The sequence below is a fragment of the Triturus cristatus genome, chromosome 2_2 (assembly GCF_964204655.1).
Source record: "Triturus cristatus chromosome 2_2, aTriCri1.1, whole genome shotgun sequence".
NCBI classification, from domain to species: Eukaryota; Metazoa; Chordata; class Amphibia; order Caudata; family Salamandridae; genus Triturus; species Triturus cristatus.
Window position 1 is genome coordinate 809,335,511 of NC_140582.1, and position 25,688 is coordinate 809,361,198.

Consider the following 25,688-nt stretch of genomic DNA (forward strand, 5'->3'; position numbering starts at 1 on the left):
CAATTTACAAGACTGCCTGTATCACCCACAAAGTCTTGCACACCTCCCCCCCACGCTATCTGGTTAATAAACTGAAAATCTCTGGCGGCTCTAGACCTTCACGCAATGAGGAACACTTACTGCTTGAACCTCATACCTTCAAAAGGGAACGATTTATGGCTCGATCTTTCTCTGGTAATGTGACCAGAATCTGGAACTCACTTCCTCCATCCCTCTGAACCACCACCTCTTTCCGGATCTTAAAACTCTCCTCCTCCAAAGGCACTTCCTGGAATAATTCAACCCATTTCTTGACCCTGACGGTCATCTAGCACTCTCATGAAGTCGACTTGTGAATATGTATTTTACTCCTGCTTTTAACCTCACACTGAGACCTTTTTTTATTTTTTGCAATATAAATATGCAAATAGTGTTGGAACTGCATATATGTAACTTATTAGCGTGCGCAGTCTTTCTTCTGTACCATGGTAACTGTATATATATGTAACTTGTTACCATGTTTAGTGTATCTTGTGTACCTTATGTAACTTACCTGGTTCTTTTGTAAAGTGCTCTGACACCTTTGGGTAAGGTTTGTGCTATATAAAACTGCATTAAATAAAATAAAATAAATAAATGGGCTAGAGATTGCTTGGGTGGACCAACAATGACTTGAAGAAACGGCGGATGAAATAAGCCGTCTAGAAACTTTGAGTAATTAAGTCAAAGTATTTATTATATATAAAGGCCCACAAGCAGCCAGCAGAAAGCGTGGCTGTCAAGTGAGCAGCTGTTAGTGGAATGACGATAATTTCATGACGTCATCTATATACAATACCAGCATTCCATATTACATCACAATGGGACTAGCAAGTGTTCAGGGAGGGGGTGAAAGACAACTATGCAATTGCGATAACTTTATACATAATAATGCGAACGTACAGTTATGGATGTACAACAACATGCTTCACCGGTGTGAAGTAGTTGCCAACCGAAGTATCAGAAGCCTCCGCAAACACTACAGAACAAGGCCTTATGGTTAACAGCAGGTGCTCCTTCACAACAGCAGACCTCCACAAAGGTCTAGGCGCTGAGATGTTGGATGACCATCTCCACAAACTCAATTAGATATTCCACGAAGAACTTGATAAAAAGAAAAACTCACTGATCTAAAACCTGCTGACATTTCTGCAAACAGTTTTGATCGCTATCCACTGCCCATCAAAACCATGACCAAGTGAACCAGCTTATCATGTGACAAACTATCACAAATCGATAAGAAAACAAAACGGCGACTTAAAAATTCTAAATGAAAATGGAGTCCAGAGGTTACTACAGCCTCGGAATCCCTAAAACACCACTGCCAGAGGAATCGGACAGTCACGAACAGGCTCGGGGTCTCTGCCTGTACAGTGCAGAATGGGAGTAAGGCTACGTTATTTCAACGCTGGACACTAGGGCGCGTCACAGGGCAGTAGCCAACAAGACCCATCACCTGTCAATTATTTCCCTTGACACACCCTTGCTTGAGACTTGTAGACTATTGTTGATTTTTTAACAAGAAGCCTTTTGTCCTACGATACTGTAAAGAGGCAATCTCTGCCTCCGGCCTCCACGTGTTCTAATCCAACCAAGTAGATGGGGATGAAATTCTAGTACTGTGGGATTTGTTGTTGGAGAAATTCCTCTTGTAAGATTGGCTAGGGGCTATCGTCATATATTCATTGGCTTAGAAACCCGGATCTTATACTAGGGCCTAGGAATGGCTGAAGGCGCTCTTGTTAGTTATTTTATTGGCTGTCAAAGCCCGAAAATCGCAGTCTTGTCCAGGATAGGTTGGAAGAAAGCTTCTCAATTATTCATTGGCTGTAGAAAGCTCACGTATCCCTCGAACAGTCTTTAGCTGCTGCACGTGCCCGCCTCTCGACAGTGGGTTGGCTAGAGCGAAGCAAGTGGGAAGATGCTTGATTTGTACTGAGTAATTGTTCTCAGCGGAAACTGGTGTTATCGTCGATCCGGCTTCCTGGATTAAGGACAAACGGAGCCACCCGTGATTGGAATGGGATCCCTGTAGGTGAGTAGATTCGTTATCACCGCAGTCTTAGTCGGCTAGATAGACCCTGTCGCACAACAGCCTCCGCGGTGCAGCCCAGGCGCCACCCGGGCCGTACTAGCGTCACCTGTTCCTCTCTGCTCCCTACCTCAGTCGCTCCGCCCGTGCCCAGGTACTATCCCGTCCCTGTCTGTGCCGCCCCTGATTTCCGCTGATCGCTCCTATTAGCGCTCAGTGCCGGGCAACCTCTGCTGTTACCTTCCGAGACTGCTCCGCTGCGGTTCCCTTCTCTCCCCTTAGCTGCTCAGATCGCGGCCTCCCCTTTACCCAGAGACCGCAAGCTTCCGTACTCCCGCTCATTTGAAGTGTTCCTCGTTATCCATGCCATGCAACCCGTTATGCAGCCGCTCCCCTTGTCACCTTCGGTTTCAGTTCGAAGCATCTTATAGGGCTCAGTTGTATCAACGTTCACATCCAATATACCAGTTAAGTACAAGTATAGTGGTAGAGCATCAGGTGCCAGCTAAAACAGGACTGAACATATGACGTGCACCCGGCGTGTCACTTTTAAGCAATGTAATGCCTTGTTCTGGAATTTTAGGCTTGGTTCCCGGTATTTCCATCCATTTCAGAACCTCAGCATTATTGGAACGTTTGTAGTTAACCAGGATGGCACTTGACTAAACTCTTTAGTGGATAGTCTCTCTTTAAGTGTAATGCCTTATATTTTACTATGCATAAAAGAGAAGTTTCCAGAAAAGCAACGCTTCCTTTAAAGGTAGTTGGTAGGTACTCACATTGTTAGGAAGACACGCGTATAAGCAGTAAGTAACCTTAATTTACGCGATGATAAAAAGTCGGTCTGCAGACAACAGAATAATAATATGGCTGGACGAGGGAGAAGGGATCGATGTCATCGTCGTATATATTCCCTTATTCAAATTGTTTCAGGGGCCACCTGTTGGCTTGGGTTGTCTGCATCATTTTATCATAAGTTTAGCAATCCACGCCTTGCAGTAGCGAATGTGGACAAGTTAACAATGAAGATAGTCCTAGACTCACTGCTGCAAGGAGGGTTGGATACACGGTGTTCGAGCGGTAACTTGTTGGTGAGGTGTCAAAGAATTTGTTTTATTTTTTGTTGTTGTGGGTGAGGAGAATACTTCCAACTGTAGATGCGACTAGGTTAATGCTAAATATGTTGATTTACTGTTGTAATGTAAATCGTTCGGTGGAAACGAGTAATTTCCACCCTTATGGTGGGAGTTTGAGGAATGCAATGTATTCCTAGACGACTCGTTGTTTCAAAGTGTAATCTTGCATCATCATAGAGGTTGGTTGTTGTTTGGCTCGTGCTGTAAAAAACAAAACAAAAAGTTTAATGGGAGCGTGTGTGTGTGTGTGTGGGGGGGGGGGGGGGTTGGGGGGGTTGGGGGAGGGGTTGTGCCAGGGTTGAGAAGGGCTCCTTGGATGCCTATGAGACATTAAACCATTAAGGGCCTCATGTAGGTAAATAAATTTTACCGGTTCTAAAATACCGAGCCGTACCGAATCGGTAAATTAGAATAGGTAAGTTATATGTAGGTAAAAATTCGGTAACAGTTACCGATTCGGTAACATTCGGTAATCACGAATCGGAATTCACCGAATCGGTAAATACCGAGGTGGTATTTAGCGAATCGGTAAATACCGAGGTGGTATTTAGCGAATCGGAAAATACCGAGGATACTACCACCTTCCCTTAACCAAGTAGCCAATATCATAATCATGTTATAATAGAAGGTCTCTCAGGCTTGAATAGGGGACCCCATACCTCAAAAATCAGCTCAGTGAAATCACACCACAGGAGCCGTCTCGCAGGAAGGCACGTCTTCGGTCTGAATAATAAACATGATGTCTGTGATATGAAAAGCACCAACTTTCAGGTATTTGCAGCTGCGCGTGTGTCATGGCTAAATAGTGGGTCGAACAACCTAGAGTGGAAAACATGCATCGTGTAAAATTCCAGACTGTGTGTCACAGCATGTACAGACCAAGGTCGCTGCGCAGAGCTTGGGATGGGAACAACAGAATGCACTCGTCTGAAGGAAGTCTCGAGTCAGCAGTTTATTCAAGAAAGAACATGTAAACGCAGTGTCGTGTGCAAAGACAAAAAGATGGCTACATAATATTCAACGTGGTTATGCTAACTGAACAATGCATGTACGTATTCAGGGAGAACTCACTACACGCCCCCTTGAGCGAAGCAACATGTAATAGGCAAGAAAAGAGAGAACGCAGAGTTCAGTTTCGTCAGAGCAGAACAAGGCGTAACCAATGCAGCGCCAAAGTCCTAAAGTCCAATTCATTGCAGCATAAAATGCCAAAAAACACAATGCAAGTATAGTGAAAAACTCAAGCCGACCATCAGGAAGAGAAAAACGAGAAATAAGAGAAATAAATGTTGCGCCAGGGTGCTGTCCAGTAGCACAGGCGCAATGGACGACAATCCAGTTAATCCATGAATGTATAGGCAGCATATGTGGCCACGGCTTCCAACAAAAAATCGTTTGCAGGGCCACTAAAAGTCTCAGCCATCCAATTAAGTAAAGAAAAGGAACATACGTGTTCTCCAACCAACGGAGCCTCTAGCACAATCAGAGGGCACCCGGAATGTTCCTCCAAATAGCTCCTGGACAAGAAGTCGTAGGCTGCCGCTGAGATGTCCCAATTACCCAGGATACCATGCGCCGCACCACACGCCATGATCCGGACACCAGAACAGGACAACTCGTGAGACACTAAGGGCCTCATCAGTCGATCGAAATCCGGCACCGGAGACACCATGTTGGTCAAGCACAAATCCAGAGGCCGTTCAAAGGGACAATCCAGGCAGTGAAATACAGGTTGTACGCAGGTGAAGTAGGAATACCTGAAGGATAATCCATAAGCCAGGCTCAAAGTCGCCAATGGCAAAGTACCATAGAAGTCAAGCATCCTATCACGAAGAAGATGCAGACGGGATAGGTGCTCGTGTGGCACAGAAGGAGCAGCCATTCCGGAGTACGAAAAGGTAAAGCAGCACACCTGCCACTAGCGCCAGAAGCAGCGGAACACCTCCAAAGATGCTCGAGAAAAGTGAATGAACAAATGCCGGAATTACACCAAAAATAGTTCGGAAAGAGGTCACGGGGCCCTGAGCCCACATGTAAAAAAAAATGAGCCAGGCCGGTCGTGGACGAGGCATTGATAATAGTTTGGATCAAAGAGCTGAAATGCAGGGGGAGGTCAGTATTCAGAGGCGCCTGTACCTCCGTGCGCGTATTAGCAACGTGAAGGACAAATGTTTCACGAGAGGAAGTCAAAGGCACCTCTTTGTGGGACAATGGCGCTCTATTCTGCTCAACTTGTTGAACTCTGCTTTCAAGGTTGGAATCGAAGGCCAGATGGAAACATCCCGCCGCACATGCGGGGGTGGAAAAAGAACAGTATTGCAGCAGACAACTTTATGCGAGACAGTTATGTACGGGATTCCCACTCACATCCCGCAGCAAGCTTCATTAATCAAAATTAAATTAATACCGTTTGCAAGCAGAGTGAAAGAAGGTGTAATCACAGGCACTGGGATACCTCGTAGGACGCACGCCAAAATCGGGGCTTGTACATTGCATGCGCCGTGTACTTGCATGTGCCTATTGTCTCATGTATGAATCCTAGAAGTGAGAGTGCTAAAGCTATTATCTATGACGGCAAAAGCCTTCTCCATGTTTGCTTGGTCAATAGCTCTCAATCTGGAAGCCGCCTCACTGTGCGACAACTTGCAGACTTCGTTGTAAGTAGCATACGCCCACCTTTGGGTTCTGCCACCCACAGGACCATTCCCAAAATCATTCAATTCGGTATGCACATTGATGGAGTGGATGGACTTCCTGATCCTGTAGATGTGCTCTGTGTCAGCTGGTGGACAGATTGGGATGTGTGTACCATCAATGCAGCCAATGAAATGGGGGAACTGTGCCATGTGAGAAATGTCTGTTTTTGTTTACTGCAGTGCAGCCTGTGTGTTGTGGAAGCTGATGTGGTGGTGCATTCGCTGCATCATGGCATCCAGGAAATTCCTGAGGGAACGGGACGGGCAACTCTGGTATACACCACCCACCGCAGCTGTCACCACCTGATAACTGCCGGATGCCAACAGATGTGGGCTGCAGAGCACCTGCACATGTGGGGGTATGGCGTGCGCCCTTCTTATTGGCTGGTCCGGGAGTGGGTGCAGGTCCCTGATTAAGTCCATGATGGTTTCGGGGTGTAGCCTGTACCTCTCATGTATCTCTGCATCAGTCAGCTGGAATAGTGTGATGCGCTGTCTGTAGATGCGTTCCTCCCGTCGCCAAACCCTCAGTCCTGCTGCCTGTAGATGTAGGCGCCTTGCAATGACGTACATGGCGGCCATGTTGTCCACGCTGTAGCATTTTGGGATTGCTTATATGCATTGTTGATGGTTACCACCTGCTTTCAATCCGTGTTAATTACCGACTCTAATTTACCGATTTTCTTGGATTTCTTAATTACCGAGTGCTCCTACATGTCATTTTCATTTTTACCACTTCATATTTACCACTTCATATTTACCGATTCGTTAATTATGTATTCGGTAACTCTGAATCGGTATTTTGGAATTCGGTAAATATGAATCGGTATTTACCGCCTCATATTTACCGAAAATTGGTTTTTGGACTCCTACATCTCACTTGTCTGAATACCGGTCGGTAACGGCATATTTACCGAAAATCGGCCGTTACCGACCGGTATTTGGCTACCTACATGAGGCCCTAAACATTTTTATGGGGATTGAAAAGTAATTTTGATTTGCAGCTCTAGCACTTGGTAGGTTGTAATCGACTGGTTTTTATGCAAGGTGCTAACTATGTGGAGTGAAATGCATGGGCTAATAGCTATCCGTTTTGCATATTTTAGGTTGTGTGGCATAAGGGCCAACCCACACCACCTGTGTTCATAACTTCCTGTTTGTACCACTGCGGTGATGTTCGGGTGTGCTCTTTTTTGCCTAACCTCCGTTCTCAAGGTGGCATATAAAGTTGAAGCCTTATCGCGGTGGGATTTGTGCACTTTAAAGTGTGTTAGTCTGAAATGTTGAGAAACCGATGTAAAGTTGCAGCTTTATTAGTGCGGTTTAGTCTCTAGTATGTTGTGCGTGTAAATTATAGGGGTCAATTTAAGAGAAAACAGTCTGTTCTGAAGTAAATGCCTGCTTGACTTTAGTGATTCCTTAATCTATCAATATTTTCGAGCCCTGTAAACCTTATTAATCCTCATCGATTTGTCGAGCCATTCTTCACTGCGTTCTTGTATCTTTTTCCGAATCATTTTTAGATCTCGCCTGGCGTAGGCTGCGCGCATGCGCAGTCTCGCTGGAGAGATTTAATGTTAACAGGGTATTTTCTGTAAGGGGCTTTAAGCTCCGCCCCTCTGTTCCATTGGCTAGCGTCACCGTTTATGCTTAACGGTGGCCAGCCATTGGAACAGAGGTGTCGATGACGTTTTTGCTTGGCTTTTCAAGCCGTCCCATTTGGACGGACTCGCTTGCTTTGCTTTGGTTGCATAAGGTTTCTTATCTTTTTGGGGCCAAACACATGGCCCCATAAAGACAAGAAACCTTTTGGCAGGCGAGGCCGTCCAAGTGGCTCGGCAGAAAAAGCCGAGCAAATACGTCATGGCGATCTGCTCCGTGCCTGCGTTCGACACCCGCCACTGGACTGTATGGGCCGGACAACGCCTGCATCTACTCAGCTGGCCTTGAAGCTTCCACAGATAGACCACTTTTACATCTTCATATTAGAAATTTGTTGCCCAGAGGTTCATTCTAGGGTGCCAGGGTGACATGAAGGATCAGACAAGAGGTCTGCCTGGCAACTGCTTTCATGCACAGGCGATACCGTGGCTTACCCAGGGGCCAGGCTTCGGAGAGCTTTCTGCTCTACATCAAGTCCCTGGTGTCCCTTTCAGTACCCGCGCAGGGATCAGATTCAAACACGTCCACAACGCCTTCAGTACCACAGTGAATCCTAGCGCAACTGGGCGGAAATTTGGGTACACAGAGCTGGTACTTCTGACACTTAACATTTACATCGACATGCTCTAAAGTGCCCAAACACAAAAACACTACACAAATAAACATTAAATGCTCTCGATTGTTGAAAACCGTGCTCAATACTAGGAGACAGGTTCTTTGTAGGGGTGTCAGAGTTTGTACTCCCTGCCTGACAGCCGTAATGAAACAAAGCACTGCCTGGAATCTTTTAAACCACTAATTTAGGCACTAAGCCATAAACCACTAGCAATCCAATGAACGAAGAAACAGCAAGAAGAGCGCAATGCACCGGCTTAAGAAGCCACACAACATCACTTCCACACCGAGAACATCGATCTGAGTAGTTTTAAATCCGTAGTGTAGCCGTCCGAGTTGAAAATGTATATTTACCGGACTCTGTGCCGTGCTGCAACCCTGAACTGGCTGTGGGCCCTTGGCACGCCTGCCGCTGCCATTTTGAATGGTGGCCCAGCGCTGAGAACCACAGAGTGTTTCACGGAGTCATATTTACTCAGCAGCCTGTGCCAAAATACAAGTTCAAGGAAATAACTTGCAATTATCCCATTATTTCCCCCCCCCCCCTTCTCAGCCCGCCCTACATTGGAAAAGGGACCAATTACATACACAACCTCAGTTCTCTCAGGACGTGCACCTGGCAAGGGGAGTCGGCTTCTGTGAGACAGAGACCTTTGAAGTAACTTGCGCGCACTTGTCGGCCACCCCTGAGAGGCCATAAAAAGCCAGCACCCCCTGTGAGCCCCTCTGCCTGCGAAAGCTGCGCGCCCCTCTGAAGTGGGCGGGCTATAAATAGCGCCGGCGGGAAAGGCAGCAGCGGATCTCATGTCCGGGCAGGGCTGCAGTGTGCCCGCAGGTGGGATCGGGAGAGAGGATTATCGGACGGATAACCGGGATAAACGCGGGAAAGGGTCACAGCGCGGACAGGAATAGACCTCAGGCAAACGTGGCGACAGAGGGCTGGCTGGAAAAGTATCCAAACACCATGGGCACTTTACAGCTGGAGCAGGAGTGCAGCAAAAGTAAAGAAATAGAAAAACGTTTTATTTTCTATTTCTTTACGTTTGATGCAGCAATAGGTCTTGCATTTACAAAAGTTTAAGCTATTGGCATTGTATATGACGATGCGTTTTATTTGTTTTAAAACCCAAACACAAATGAAAGGCATTGTCATTTACAATACCAATAGCTCAAACTTGCATAAATGCGAGACCTATTGCATTACAAATGCTTGTTAAAATGTTCTGTGTGGAATATTTTGATTTCTTGTTACACTAATCTTCAGTTTACCTAGTATATGAATGAGATCTACATTTTAACTGAACGTGCAATATAAATAGGGCTCCCGGTTTTATGGTGTTTTTTTTATTTATTTATTTTTTTTTTTTTTTCAACATTTCCGTCTATATTTTTTGGTCATTTTATCTGTATTTATCCACGTTTATTTTTGTCGCAAGCAAAAGAAGACGCTGCAGCTAGTATATTTCCACATTTATTTAAATAGGCACTGCACACTTGAGTTTTTATAGGTTTAGGCATATTTATATATACATCAAATTAAGTAAACAGAATACATTCATCTGAAAACGTTGCCAAAATAATTTAAAGAGAACATAGGCCTAAACAGACCTTGAGTAACTTGCATGAGGAAACCTTTACTGGGTGGCTGTACACCATAGGGGCCGTTAAATCCTGTTCTTATCTTGCCACGTTTGATGTGCATTCAAAGACAGAGGTCAAATGTCAAGCTGTCTTTTGAGGGTGCAACCAATTTTTTTTTATCATTGCAGAACAACTTCCCTGGGATTATTCAGACCTACATAGGAATTATTTTGACAGATTTTACTCCCCCCCCCCCCCCCCCTTTTTTTTTTTTTTTTTAAAACCGAGGAGATAATTTTCCAACTTACACTATGATAAATATCTATTTAACTTGCTACAACGCAAGGTGAGTGTTCATATTTTTGAGGGAAGAGGGTGCAAAATGCTTTGTTTCAACATCGGAAATATTCTTTCTCCCGCAGCCAACACAAAGTACAATGGAACTGTGCCGGAGGTATTGGAGAGCTTTACCCGAGCGCCAGTTCAATTTTGACTGTTCATATGCATTGGCATCTTTTTCCTAGGGCAGCCTTTGGTGCCATGTAATCCCGAGAGCCCCTTCCGTCTATTCAGTCCTGAAAGCAGCCAGTGCAGGGTACAGTGAGATCTTCTTCAATATGCATGGCCACTGCATTCCTGGAGCTGAGGGGCACTCTCTCTTATGAAGATGGGATGAGGTGGGTAATAAGGGTAGGAGATTCTTCCCGGACATTGCGAATGACAAGAATGGGGTGGCTTTGCATAAAGATGTAACAAAAAACGATGAGGCCCTCCAGGGGTGTAGTTGGGCAGATCTTTACCTTAGTAGAGTATAAGGTGCCACCTCTCCCCCAAAACGTTTTTAATTTTGCATTATGCTGCATATTAAACCCAATTATCTCTTTTCTCTTGCCGCCAGGCGTGTAACTATCAGGAAAGCAGCAGGTGCCGTGGTACTAGTAACGGATGTGAACAACCCGTTGAACCCCAGTTAGTACCAAACATGTTTTTTGGAGCAGGGGCATTTTCCTTGTTTCCATAAGGTCAGTGCAACATGCCACACCACTGCTCGCCACTCTCCTGGTTCTGTTCAGTGGCAGCGTTTTCAGCAGTGTTGTAATGAAGATTACGGGAAAGCAATAGAGTTGTTCCTTTATTACTCCCGTATTCAAGGCCACCTATTTCAGCTTCCTAGTAGTCCAAGTTTTCCAAACTGGGAGGGGATTAGTTCCTGTAGAGAATGGCCCGCTGAAAGGGCGGACCCAAGTAAAGCAATGCACATTCCATAGGGGAAGGCACCCGGAGGGCTGAAAGGGCGGACCCAAGTAAAGCAATGCACATTCCATAGGGGAAGGCACCCGGAGGCAGAAGCAACAATCTTCAACACTGCCCGAGCTCACCTTAATAAAGATAAGCACACTCAGACAACGAAACGTGTCACACACCCAGAAGTGATACGGGGAGAGCATGCCGGATGGTGATGACTACCCCTGGCTCCCCCCAGGAGTCCTCATGAGTGATGAATGACCTGTGAAGGGAGAGTGCCAAATGCGGCACTAAGAGTCCGCCCTCTTAGTAGGGCGTTCTTCATGTGCAGAGAGCAGCCTGTATTCCTCTATGCATCAGATTAGGCACCCCGAGCTGAAGCACTTTGTCTGGTTTGTCTGTATTTTTCCGTTTTTAAATTTCTAAATACAGATGAAGGAAAGAAAGTTTTCAGTCTGCATTTATATGTAAAAATCAGTTTAAACGGAAAACCAGGAGCCTTAATATATAAACCATCAGGTTAGTATATAGCTAACATGAACTAACTACCCATATCAAACGAGGAACGAAATATCTTGTGACTGATCACACCCTCAAGATTAAGAGTCAAAGTTAGGTCAGGGACAGCAAACTAATCGTAAAAGATGGGCACAAAGGAAATTCCATATTCAAAATTCTAGCTAAAATGAAATTCAATAAACCTTGAAATACATAGATCCAACTTTTAATAAACACACAATGTGATGGTAGAAATGCTTGCAATAGGTCTAACCTCTGGCAATCGCTCGAGGTGGCCTTTCAATTCCTCGTTCTTTGGCCTACCAGGCCACCTCGGTGTATGCTGTCATATGTACATCAGTCTGATCCTTCTCCAATAGTTACAAACCAACCGTAACATAAGGACTTCAAAATCGCATTTACCCAGTTTGGCGCTCGTCCGTTGGGTGTAGCTTGATTCTAGTGGCACAGTGAGCACTACCCATATCAAAAGAGAAAACTAATTTAGAGACCTTGTGTCTGAACACAATCTTATGAATAAAGGTTGAAGTTAAGGCAGAGTCAGCTGGCTTTTATGAAAAAGGAAGAGCCTTCTTTTCGATGTACTTTTTAGCCACATTGAGAGACCACTTCCTTACTGCATATGTTACAAATTCTGGTTTGGTGGTGCCAGGCTCAGATTTTCCCCACACAAGTCTAACCAAGAGTTATTTTAGTATGGGGGTAGGGTTGGTAATGGCTATAATAAAAATACGCCCCCTGTTATCTTAAGTGTGGGTTCCCCTACTCTAGTTTTGTAGTAAGGGAGGCTTTTTTTTTTTTTTTTTTTAAATAGGAGAGCTTGCTGTCTCCGTCTTAGCTTTGCCCCTTATCCTTAATAAGGGTATAATCAATATTCTCCTTGTTTAAAGTTTATCTGAAGACTGGATATCAGTCAGTGTCTGAACCTGATTGTGAAACTGCTTCTTTCTAGGTTCTTCAGATTTGTCTATTTTTCTTACTTTGTGTTTCAGTAGCTTGTTTCGATGTATAGCAGGGTTATCTTTTATATGTCCCAAAGCTCTTCTGACTGTCCTAAAGCTTGCATGGTTTTTTTCCCTTTTTAAATCTATCTTGAATGCATGGCTTGTTAGTACTCCAGTATTAAAACTCTTATGACCCATGACCTTTAACTTCTACTTTCTGTGCTGCAAGGGAATTTGCACTGCTCTTGTCTGTTTGTGGGAGGATCTTACACTGCTGCTCTCTGAACTATTTGGGCAGTATTGTTATATGTAGTTGTATAGTGCATTTTCACCCGTAAAAGTATTCTGCTGCAAAGGCCGTATTACTCAAGGAGCCAAACCTTGAGCTTCTTATGGAAATCGAAAGGAGGAGGCTCTGATGTGTGTTTTGAGGTCGTTCCATGTATCAGGAGCAATGATTTCGAAGACTCGATCTCATGCTCTGTTTTTGTGAATAGGTGGGGTGTGTGTGGGTAGGAGTTCGGCTGAGTGGATGTGTCTGGCTGGTTGGTGGAAGGGTATACGATTGTCTAGGTAGTCTGGTCCTGTGCTGTGTGAAGCTTTGAATGTGTAGTGAGAAGTCTGAACATGGCCCACTTGAGTATAGGGTGCCAGTGGAGTTCTTTGAGGGGTGGAGTGATGTGAACCCTGCAAAGAAGGTTAAAGAGGAGTTTGGCTGCCATGTTCTGTATGGTCTGGAGCCTTCTGGTGAGCTGCTTGGTGCTTCCGGCGAATAGGTGTTTTCATAGTCCAGTATGTGGACAATGGTTTTCCTGCTGTTGCTCGAAGCCATTTGAAGATCTTCAGGGTTTGGCATCATGTGGCTGTTAAGACTTGTCCAATTTGTTGTTGACGATGCAGAGGCACCAGGCGTGGGGGTTTGGAGTTGGTGTTTGTCCAAGGTTAGAAGGCCACCAGTTGGAAGTATAAGGTGAGGTGTTTTTTCTGAAGACCACTGTCTGTCGCATCTGTCAAGTTTGAGATAGTTGAACTTCATCCTGGCGGTGACGTTGGTTCATGCAAGTGCTTAACCTGTTCCCTGTTTTTAGGGTTTTAACTGTGAGGGACAGTATGACTTGTGTGTTAGTGTATTAGAGAATGTTGATGCCGTGATTGTGGATGATGGCTAGTGATGTAATACCTATGTTGAATAGCTTTGGGCTAAGAGATGAGCCTTGATTTAATGGGCTTCCGACGTATTGTGTAAGGCTAACTTTTTGAGCCTGTTCCATCAGAAAGGAGCAGAACTAGTGGAGAGCAGGTGCTTGAATGTGCATCTCTTGGATGCATCTCATGAGTAGGGAGTGCGATCTCTTTTTGAAAGCTGCTGAGGGGTGTGATCTCTCTTCTGTCGCAGAACATTTGGAAGTCGCATCTGGCGGCAGTGGGTTCTGTTACAGTACTGTGATTAGGTCTGATTCCGTAATGAGTGGCATCTAGGACCCACTTGCTGACCAGATGGTTGGTGAGGAATTTGAGTTTCTCAATCCTTTACTGGGTAAGGTAGGAGGGAAATTTGATTTGTAACTGGTAGGCTTGGAGGATCTGCTGAGGGTTTCTTGAAATGGGCATTTACTGTTGCAGTTTTCTGGGAAGGTTTCAAAGTTGATTCAGGTGTCTGATCGAGGTGCGGGCTTCACCAATGTGAATAAGTCCCTTGTTGAAGGCATTTGGGGTGGCATGGGTCTGAAGAGGCTCCAGAGTGGATGGACTTCATGTTGTTTGAGTTTTCGTCTATGGATACAGCTGGCCTCATAGTCCGGGTATGTTCTTCGTGTGAGGGCCAAGGAGTGTGTCTGAGGATTGTGGTTTTTGTATATGGATGTGATCTTGTCACAGAAATCGTCTGATAGATTACTGCAGAGGTCTTGCGAGAGTGTGATGTTGGAGGTGGATGCAGGCGTTGTGAACCCTTTGATGGCATAGAGTTCTTTGTTCTCATCAGTACCAGTGTTGATGTGATATGCAAGGGCTGTGTGTGTGGTTTTCCGGATTTGCCTGTGGCAGTGCCTGAAGGCACATTTCAACGTCTTAGTAGGTGTTTGCCTTGCTCCCCGCTTGCGTTCCAGTTGCTTGCAGTGCTTCTTCGCCAGCCTAGGGTCTTCTGTGTATAAGCGTGCATGTCGTGTTTTTTTTTTTTTTTATTTTTATTTTTTGATTTGCCACTTTTGAAGGGGTGGGAGAACCTTGAGTTGGCACAATTGGTGATCCAGTTGTTGAAGTCCTTGATGTCTTCCATCAGGTTGTTTGTAGGTTTGGGCCGTTGTGCAGAGACCGTGGAAGCTCAGTCACTTTCTCTGATGTTTATCCAGCATTGTCAGGCAGGTGCTGAGATGAACTGGAGGCAAGTCTTTCTCCCACTCCTATGGAATCAACTCCCTCCTCGCCTTAAGGCAATGTCTGGACCATCGGAAATTTAGGAAAGCCTTGAAAACAGCTCTGTTTCCAGATTAGCCTACTGCCGTCACTTCTGCTGCATCTTCCGAGCGCTGTGATACCCTTCAGAGGGTGATTCAAGCTCTATATAAGACTGAAAATCAAATCAAATCATGGTGGGTCTCTTGTGACTCGAAATGCTGTAATTGATGTGGGCGTTGTCGGTCAGGATATGGGTGTAGGTCTGTCTACCTTGATGTTTCAGAAGATGAAGAAAATCGGGTCCAGTAAGTGTCCGGTGGCATGGGTGGGTTCGGTGATGTTCTGGGTGAGGCTGCGGTTGCTGAGATTTTTTTTTTTAGGAGGCTGGTTGAGTTTGGGTCAATGTGTTGTTGCAGTTGAAAGTTTAGATCTCCCAAGTGTATGAAGGTGTTTGGAGTCGCAGACAATGGGTGTATGGAAACCTGTGACGTCACTGGCAAAGTTGGTGTGGGGCCCCAGTGGTCGGTCTGTAGGTAAGAGTTCCACATAAGGTGAAACTGGGCTCTGATTTTAAGTGTGAAGGCGAGGTGCTCCATGTAGCCGGGCGGGATGTCCAGTGTGTTGGTGCATTCTATGGTGTCTTTAAAAATAAAGGCGACTCCATCTCTGTGGCTTGTGCTGGTGGTCTTGTTTGTAACTAGCGGCGATGGTTTTAGCCAGGTTCTGTGAGGAAGAACAGGTCTGGCCGTGATTGTGCAGCAGGCCCCATACCTCTGTGGGGTGCTTGCTACGCAAGCAGGTGTTGTGGAGCAATGTTTGGTTGGTGTGAGGGTAGGCGAGGAGTTGGGTGTTGGTGGTGTGTCTAAAAATGTTTGCACTTAAAACAGCATTTTTTGTTATTTTTCTGTATTCAAAACAACCTTGGTCTGCTGTTGCACTTTGTGTGAGCTTGTCCCACTTTCTGTGCGGCCCATATTCTGTGGATGAGTTTCGAAATGGTTGGCTGAACATCTGCCAGTGACCACCTCAACACACCATAGACCACTTCTGTTCAGCCAGGTGGCTCCTATTAAAATACCCTAAGGCAGTGCTTCAGCATGCAAGCAGAAATGCTTTTGTAGAGAACTCCTTGCATATTATTCCATCCCTGTTGAAAGATGCTGAGCTTGTGGTGCTTGTCTAGAGTGAAACAAATGCTGTTATGTAGGGGCAAGAGGGTAATGTGGGACACTACTCTATATGGAGTGATACGAGTTTGTCTTGCAAGAATGGAAGGTCATAGGTATCCCCAAAATATAGCACAAAACTGATTTCAAATGGTACACCTCCCTTGCCCCTCAGCTGCGTTTGTACAGGAACCATCCTCATGCTGTCAAATTTTCTCATCTGGGTGTGTTCAGTTCTGCTGGGTACAACCCCAGATTGTTCCTGTTTACTATGATCGATGCAAATTACCTTCTCCAACATGTAAACGCCCAGTCTGGGGAACATTCTGAGGTCTTGCCTATTGCTCTCATGAACTTTTTTTTAAAACCATTTTTATTAGAAACAAAGCTGCAGCAATGATGACATTACATAGACCTCTCGGCAGAGGATACAAGCTTTTAGCATAACATTACAACCTGCAATTCATCAGGAGCACATAAGGTTACGTTCTATGAATGGCTTAACTGTCGCTATGAGGGTTACAACGAGGTCTTCGGGTCAGGAAACATCACTTATTCTTTTTGTTCCTAGTTGCCCTGAGTTTATGCCATCATGTCTTCACCCGCCCCCCCAAACACCGCGAGTCTCTCCCTCCTAAGTTCCACCGTGGGAGAAATGCATATTTCACCCCTGTATTTATTCCAGCGTCCCCACTTTTGATCCCATTTCCATGGGCATCCTCCTTCTTTTATACAGTTTTCTCCGCTACCATAGCGTGGTCCATGTCTTTTGCCCAGTCCCGTAAATGTGGTACAGTGCCCACCTCCCACTTCTGGGCAATGTTTTGTTTCGCTATACTCCACCCCATGATGGCCCACGATTGTTCAGCTTGTGTGAGGTCTGTTGCCTCCCAGATATTGAGCAGACGTAGTTTGGGAGAGGGTTGTATGGGTTTGTCACAAGTCTTTGTTAATTGTCGGGTGACGTCTATCCAGTATTGTTGTACGTAGGGGCATTCCCATATGATGTGCATGAATGTACCAGTTTGGTTACAGTGTCGAAGGCAGTGTGTGTCTGGTCTCCTACCTAATCTAAATAACAGTTTAGCATCAAAATATACCCGATGGAGAATCTTAAGCTGGACTAGCCGGAGTCGCATCGGGACAGCCACCTCCCGGGGGGGATGTCAGAGCCTCTATCCAGTCCTCATCAGCCATTTCCCCCAAATCCACCTCCCAGCTTGCATGTAGCTTCTGCATAGGGTTGGTCCTGTTATTGATCAATTTCTTGTACGTGAGGGAAATGGCCTTGCGGTCCATTGGGTCCAGCAATGGTCTGTCCTCCAGAGGAGAGGAATCTGGGAGGGGGGTGTCTTTAGGGAGGGCATAGTTAATGGCATGGCTGATCTGAAGATAACGGAAGTACTCAGACGGTGCTAGTTGGTATTTGAGTTGGAGATCCGCAAACAACGCTTTCTTGCCCTTAATCCACATATCACCCACAGTGGATATCCAGATCATGTCCCATTTGTCAAACCCTGCACAAGCACTCAGTCGTCCCAAAATTTCAGGTTCCCACAGGGGGGTAGCCTTCGTTAGGTGCCCGTGCCAACCCATCCGCCGCTGTACTCCATGCCACACTTCTACTGTACGGGCCGTGGGGCCAGTCAGACGTAATTTCCTGTGGTTTGTGTATAGTGCTCTGCTGTAGCCTCCCTTCCCCATTAACCAAAGGTCGGTGTGGAAGCTGGGGTCGGCATGTGACCCAAATACCCATTTATTGATGGCAATTAGTTGCGACGCTTGTTGGTAGAGGCGTATGTCCAGCAGCCCAATACCTCCATCGTACCATCCCATATTAAGTTTATTTATGGCTATCCACGGTGGCCTATTATCCCAAAATAAGTCTCTAACTGCTGCCTCGATCTGCAAAAAATAGGAGTTAGGAACCGGAATGGGAGTATTTTGCAGAGCATAAAGGAAGTGTGGCAAGGCGAGCATCTTGAATTAAGACGCCCGTCCCAGAAGAGTGAGGGGGAGTGTCTTCTAATGGGTGACATCTGATTTAAACCTCTAACGGTCCTAATAGATTCTGTTAATAAAATAATGCAGCGTCTGTTATAAAGATACCGGAAACCCTGAGACGCTACTGGAATGTTATATCCTCGAGGACTTTGCGGAGGGTCACCCCAGAGAGAGTACATCTGGGATTTGGACCAGTTTATCTGGTAACCAGAGTGTGCCCCAAATATATGGAGAACGCGGCGGAGTAAGCGCGCTGGTAAGGCGAGATAGCGGTTTTCATGTTCGTCTGTCCACTTCAAGCCTCTGATACCTGGGTCCCCCCGATCCAAACCGTGAAAGGTTCAAGGACCAAGGCAAAAAGGAGCGGTGCTAGTGGGCATCCTTGCCTCGTACCACGACAAAGGGGGAAATAAGTGGAGCGATGATTGTTCACTGAGACGTGCGCCATGGGGAGCGTATATAAAAGTCTGATCCACCCAAGCAACTTTGGCCTGAACCCTATGCGGGTCAGAACCGCAAACAGATGTTCCCATGCCACGGTGTGAAATGCCATTTTTGGGTCCAGCGCAAGCAACATCCCTTCTTCCTCTAGCGTCTCCACATGGCCCAGCGCGCCATGGACTCTACGCAAGTATCGCGCCGTATTCCGACCCAGCATGAATCCCAACTGGTCCGGGTGAACCAAGATAAGGAAGCAGACGGTTAGCCAGCAGTTTGGCCAGAATTTTGGCCTCCACGGTTATCAGCGATATGGGCCGGTACGATGTGCACTCATCCACTGGTTTACCGGGTTTGTGAATAAACACGATGGTGGCCGCGCGGATATCAGCCGGAAGGAGGCCAATCTAATAACTTTCATTATATAGATTTAGCAAGTGGGGGCGAGCTTCATAGCCATGGGTTTGAGCAGTTCGATCGGAAGCCCATTAGGGCTCATTGCCTTACCCGCGCGAATGTCTTGAATGGCTTTCTGAGTTTCATCAACTGCGATATCTACATCTAAAGCCTCTCTGCCCTGTTGGGAGATACATGTTACATCAATAGTAGCGAGGAGATCTGCCGCCAATGGTGCTTGTGAGTGTTGTGGAATTCCGTACACTTGCTCGTAGTGGCTCGCGAAAGTCTCAGCAATGCCCTTTGGGTCATTGATCAGAACGTCATCGGGCCCCCTGATTACACGCACTCATCTCGCTGACTGTTCCTTACGTTCCAGCCATGCCAATTGTTGGCGTCCTCCAGGAGCAGTTGCCTATAATCCTGTCTCTTAATAGTAAGACTGTGTTGAGTGTCCAGATCAGGGTCCTGAGAGGTGGCGCGTTCAAGTCTTAAGATCTCCGTTTTCCAATTAGCTCACTCTCCGGTTATGCTCGGCCCTGTAACCCACCATCATAGATAATGCTCTCCCTTTTATCACTGCACCGTATGCACCCCAGAGTGTAATTGCTGACTTCACAGACCCTATGTTCTCCTCAAAATAATAGTCCGTAGCTTTCCGTAAGCGTTCCCTGATGTGCGAGATCTTTAATGCCCATGGCTGAATCATGATGGGACCGGGTTGTGTGGCATGTTGAGCTCCGAAGACCGCCAGGACCGGGGAATGATCCAACACTCCCCGTGCGAGGCGCGCGGAATCGGTGATGTCATGTATGTGTTGTGCATGGGTAAACAGGTAGTCAATTCGTGATTGACTGCCATGTACACAGGATTGAAACGTGAAGTGTGTCATGGGGATGCGACCATCTCCAGATATCTACCATCCCCAGGACATTAGTATAATCACGTAGTTGTGAACCGCGTGTCGCGTCACGTCTGGGCGGGGATCGGTCCAGTAGGCCATCCATCGTCAGGTTAAAGTCGCCTCCCATAACCAGGGTACCCACAGGTAAGTTCAATAATAGCGCCCCCTACGTCTGTTAATGTCAAGCGTTGCAGACCCAGTGGGTTGGACACCGAGATAACATTAAGGACTCTGCCCTCCCAAATACCCGTACAAGCAGCCTATCTACCCTGCAGATCCGTCCAAGTATTTTGTATCACATAAGGACAGCCTTTACGAAGGAGGACCCCCCCCATCCCCCTGGACCCCGTGGTGAAGCCCTAGTGTGCTACCATACGATATCACTTCCTATTAAGGGCCATACAGGCATTACCTATTAGATGGGTTTCTTGCAACAACACTATATCAAACCCCTGACGGTGGACATATTGCAGCACAATGCCTTTTATTTTTTCCCTAACCCGTTGACATTCCATGTAATGAGTTAAAGTCCCTGACCTCTAGCCATTTGTTTCTAATAGCGATACAATGGAATACGTGGAGTGTCCATGGCATATGAATCCTCAACGGTGTCTTTCCGTGCGGCTCCTAGTTTGTTACAGCGCAATACAATGCATCGAAATTGAAAATTAGTGATCTGGTTATTGGTGCCAGCGAAGATGCACATATACAAGATGCCATTTTGTATTGCTGCAAAGAAACCATTACAAATACCCTCCCAACAAAACATGCCCAAACTTACCCATTCTGATGGATACATCTGCCAGTGGATTCCTCACCTTGTGAATATCCCCTGCGCCAGCATTCCACGGAACTTTTCTTCCCCAGCATTCCACGTCGACGTGGGCGACGTCACAAAACATCGGCTCCGCACGCGACTCCGTACGACGTCATCGGAGCCATAAGAAGCCCACGTCGGCGTGATGACGTCAGTTCCCTTTTTTCCGCGCCGTCGACGCGCAACGGTTTTTTCCCAGTGCTCTCTAGATACTTTGTAATCTAGTGGTGTATTCTTGTTAAAATCGGAATGTCTTCGACGAGGAAGTCGGGCTTTAAGCCCTGTAGGGAGTGCGGAGGCCTGATGTCCATGACGGATCCGCATCAGAATTGTTTATGGTGTCTCTCTTCTGATCATGATGTGGATGAGTGCGGGTGCTGTAGGAGCATGAATCCTAAAGCACTGAAGGAGAGGAAGACCAAACTCTTCATGAAGAAGATCGGTGAGGAGAAGAGAGGGAGGAAAAAGGAGAAGTCCAGGCGGGAGTCTTCGACTTCGAGGTCGTCGAAGTCGAAGAAGCACCATAAGAAGAGGAAGCATTCTTCTCGGCGTCGGTCCTCGAAGTCTAAGAGGTCGAGGTCGGCTTCGCCTCGTCGACGTCAGAGCAAGATCTTGTCTCCTTCGCCTTCTCCGGATAAGTCTTCGAAGTCTCCCTCTCCGAAGCGGACTCCGGCTCGTTCCCCGACGCCGTCTCCGGCGCCGTCGAAGGCTTCGACTCCTGGTCGGGTGGAATCTGATGTGGAGCAGGAGCAGGAAGAGTCTGTCCCGGTGCCTGATGACTCCGTGGTTCCGGTGGAGGATTCGGAGGAGCCGACGCCGGTGGCTCCACAGGAGGATACAGGGGCAGTTCCTTATCCCCAATTCCCGGCTCCAGGTACGGATCCTTCGGGATTTCTGAATGCCATGTATGGCATTTTTCAGAGAGCATCCTTCCCATCCGGAGCACCAGCAGGTCCCGTGGGTCCGATGGCGTTTTCTCTAGGAGTGCCGCAGCAATACGCTCAGGCTCCTTTTCTGCCTTTTATGCCGATGGCGCCTTCTTGGCAGTTTCCGGCGCCGGTTGGGAATCCGGCTCGACCTCGGATGGATGGTCAATCTTCGGAGCCTTCTTTGACGCCGAGGCCGACTCCATCGACGCCGCATCCGGCGCCGCCGACTCCACCTGTAGCGCCTCCGACGCCGATGCCTTTGGCTCCACCGACGCCGTGTACGACGTCAACGACGCCGGCTCCCCGGAATCGATCGAGGCGGGAGGCCCAAAGGGTTTTGGAGGAGGAAAGATTTCGGGCTGAGGTGGAAGAAGGTGAAGTGGACTCTTCTTCGGATGAGTTTGGAGGTATAGAGGTAGCAAGTGGTTTGGATACCACCCCGGAGTGGGAGCATGCTTCTGCAAGGTCTTCTCCACCACAGGAATTGGCGCCCTACCATGTTGTGATCAAGAAGGCCGCGGAGTTGTTAGATCTGCAGCTGCCCTCTGTGGAATACAAGTCCAATCTGCTCACAGAGGTGTTGCACTCCCCGACGTCGGCTTCTGAGCCTTTGCTACCTTTCAATGAGGCTCTCTTGGAACCAGTATTGGAGGTGTGGAAGAAGCCTCTGTCAGCTCCAGCAGTTTGCAGGCAGGTGGCAAGGAGATACAGGGTTGCGCCAGGAGACCCGGATTTTTTATCCACGCATCCTTCTCCGGAGAGCCTAGTGGTGCAGGCTTCATGTTCTAAACATGCTTCGGGTGCTTTCCCCCAATCTCCTGCTGATAGGGAGTCGAAGAAAGTTGATCAGGCGGCCAAAAAGTCTTTCTCCTCAGGAAGTATGGCATTGAAGTCATCAAATGCTACGTGCTTGCTGGGGCGTTATGTTCATGCCCTGATGGACTCTATAAAAACTCTGGCCCCTAAGTTACCTGAGGGGGATAAGTCGTCCTTCATGGAGGTTGTGGCGGACACTCAGGCAGCTGCCAGGCAGGTGATCCAGTCTGGGCTGGATACGGCGGACTCTGTGGCGAGAATTATGGGGTCGTCCATTGCCGCGAGGAGACAAGCATGGCTCCGTTCCTCAGGGTTTTCTGCAGATGTCCAGGCCACGCTGGTGGATCTGCCCTTTGATGGACAAAAGTTGTTTGGGGAGAAGGCAGATTCTGCTCTTCAACGTTTTAAGGACAGTAGGTTAACGGCGAAGTCCTTGGGTCTGCAGGTTCCTGTGAGAGGTTCAACTTTCCGTAAGGCTAGGGGATTCGGAAGGTCATCCTTTCGCTCCTTTCGACAGCCACAACAACAGCAGCAACAACAGCAGCAGAATCCCCTCTATCGCTCCTATAGAGGGAAGCAAAGGGGTCGGAGAGGTTCTGGTCGTAACCCCTCTTCTTCCTCCTCCTCCTCTGCTCCAAATGAGGCTTCAGGGAAGCAGCCCTAGATCCCCCATCCCGGATCATGTAAGACCTGTGGGGGGTCGGGTGTCCTACTTTCTACGGGGTTGGAAATCTGTTACAACCGACCTTTGGGTTTTGAACCTCGTAGAGACTGGGTACGCCCTTCCCTTTCGGGAGTTTCCTCCCCCTTACCCTCCTTGCCAAGGTTATTGCTCGGAGGACCACCTGCTTCTCCTGCAGAAAGAAGTTCAAGCTTTGTTTCAGAAGGGCGCAATAGAGGTGGTTCCGGAGCAGGAAAGGGGTCAGGGATGCTACTCCCGGTATTTCCTGATCCCCAAGAAGGACGGCAGATTGCGTCCGATTCTGGACCTCAGAATCTTGAATTTTTACCTGAAACAGGAGAAGTTCAAGATGCTGACCCTTGCGCAGGTTCTTCAAGCGTTGCAGCAAGGAGACTGGATGGTGTCGCTCGACTTGCAGGACGCGTACTTCCATGTCCCAATCCTGAAGTCGCACAGGAAGTATCTCCGTTTTACGGTTGGGTCGCAACATTATCAGTTTGCGGTCCTCCCGTTTGGTCTTACTACTGCACCTCGAGTCTTCACAAAGGTGATGGCAGTGGTGGCTGCTCATCTCAGGAGGTCGGGGATTCCGGTTTTCCCCTACCTGGACGACTGGCTTCTGAAGGCAGAGTCCCCAGGGATGGTGCAGCGTCATCTGCAGGTGACAACTCAGCTGTTATTCGACTTGGGTTTTTCGATCAATGTGCCCAAGTCTCACCTGGTGCCCTCTCAACGCAACCTGTTTATAGGGGCAGTACTGGACACTACTGTGTGTCGAGCATTCCCTCCTCCTCGAAGGATTCTCGACATTCAGGAGATGGTCCCTTTATTCCACAGTGGAGCGGTTGTTCCAGTTCTGAAGGTCCTTCGCCTGCTCGGTCTGTTCGCTTCCTGCATTCTGTTGGTCAACCATGCACGCTGGCACATGAGGGCGCTCCAGTGGTGCCTCCGCAAGCAGTGGTATCAGCACAACGGGGATCTCGGGGAGTCGATCAAGATCTCCGGAGAAGCTGCAGCGGATCTGTCTTGGTGGAGCGTGGAGGGCAATCTGTCCCAAGGAAAGCCTTTCCATCTACCTCCATCGGTGGCCACAGTGATAACGGATGCCTCCACCCTAGGGTGGGGTGCTCATCTGGGGGATCTGGAGATCAAGGGTCTTTGGTCTCCAGAGGAGAGGTTGTTTCATATCAACCTTCTGGAGTTGCGGGCGATTCGTTTGGCACTCAAGGCCTTTCTCCCTTCCCTTCGCGGTCAGTCAGTTCAAGTCCTGACGGACAACACGACCGCGATGTGGTATATAAACAAACAGGGAGGAGTAGGGTCTCTTTGTCTCTGCAGAGAGGCCCTGCGTCTGTGGTCCTGGGCTCAGGACCATCAGATTTGTCTGATGGCAAATCATCTGGCCGGGGTGCTGAACGTGCGTGCGGACAGTCTCAGTCGGCAGTTCTCCGCCGACCACGAGTGGAGGCTCCATCCGGAGGTGGTTCGTCACGTCTTTCGGACGTGGGGGACTCCTCGGGTGGACCTGTTTGCCACCCGAGAGAACGCGCACTGCCCGTCATTCTGCAGTCTCCAGTTTCCGATGCAGGGGGCGTTGGGGGACGCGTTTCAGTTGAGTTGGGGTTCACGACTCCTTTACGCGTTTCCTCCCATACCCTTGATTCCTCGGGTTCTGAGGAAAATTCGCCAAGACCGGGCCCAAGTCATTTTGGTCGCTCCGGACTGGCCAAGAAGGGTGTGGTACACAGATCTTCTCCACCTCTCCTCGTGCCCTCCGCTCCGTCTCCCTCTGAGGGCAGACCTCCTCTCGCAGTCGGAGGGGCAGGTTCTACACCCCCACCTCCAGAGCTTACACCTTCATGCCTGGAGATTGAACGGGGCAACCTGAGTTCCTTCTCTCTCCCACCTGATGTGGTGGACGTTATTTTATCGGCCAGGCGACACTCCACCAAGTCCATATACTCCTATAGGTGGTCTAAGTTTGTAAAGTGGTGTGGGGAGAGGTCCATTGACCCTTTAAAGGCTCCTCTTTCTGATGTGCTTCAGTTTGCTCTTTCCTTGGCTCAGCAGGGCTGTGCTGTGGCCACGGTCAAGGGCTACCTTTCGGCCTTATCGGCATTTCTGTGCCTTCCAGATCAGCCTTCGTTATTTAAATCTCCGGTTGTTCTGAGGTTCATCAAGGGCCTTACAAACATGTTTCCTCCTACTCCATTTGTAATGCCTCAGTGGGACCTTAATCTTGTCTTAACCTTTTTAATGGGGTCCCCATTTGAGCCTCTTCATAATTGTCCTTTGAGGCTGTTGTCCTTTAAGGTGGTTTTTCTTGTCGCCATAACCTCGGCAAGGAGGGTAAGTGAGCTTCAAGCTCTTAGTTCCAAACCTCCTTTTCTTACCTTACATGCTGAAAGGATGGTTCTCAGGACCAGGGCTGCTTTCCTGCCAAAAGTTGTTACTCCTTTCCATTTGGGGCAGTCTATTACCCTCCCTGTTTTTTATCCACCCCCTCATCCTTCCAAAGAAGAAGAAAGACTCCATCGCCTTGACCCGAAGAGGGCTATGAGTTTTTATTTGGACAGGACCAAGGACTTTCGTGTTGATGACCAGCTTTTTATTGGCTACGTTGGTCGTTCTAAAGGTAAAGCGGTGCACAAGCGCACGCTGTCAAGATGGATAGTACTGACCATCAAGATC

General features: G+C 47.7%; 1 protein-coding gene across 8 annotated transcripts in view; it reads left to right on the plus strand.

Annotated features, from left to right (window-relative positions):
* The first annotated feature begins 1,884 nt into the window (after nt 1-1,884).
* FRYL (FRY like transcription coactivator) overlaps nt 1,885-25,688 on the plus strand; it is a 2,516,714-nt gene continuing 2,492,910 nt past the window's right edge. For 2 of the 8 annotated variants that reach the window (XM_085642132.1, XM_085642134.1), the window contains exon 1: nt 1,885-2,053. The gene's annotated coding sequence lies outside the window, so the exon portion shown is untranslated. The remainder of the gene's footprint in view (nt 2,054-25,688) is intronic. The other 6 variants (XM_085642125.1, XM_085642131.1, XM_085642127.1 and 3 more) reach the window with 4 other exon arrangements.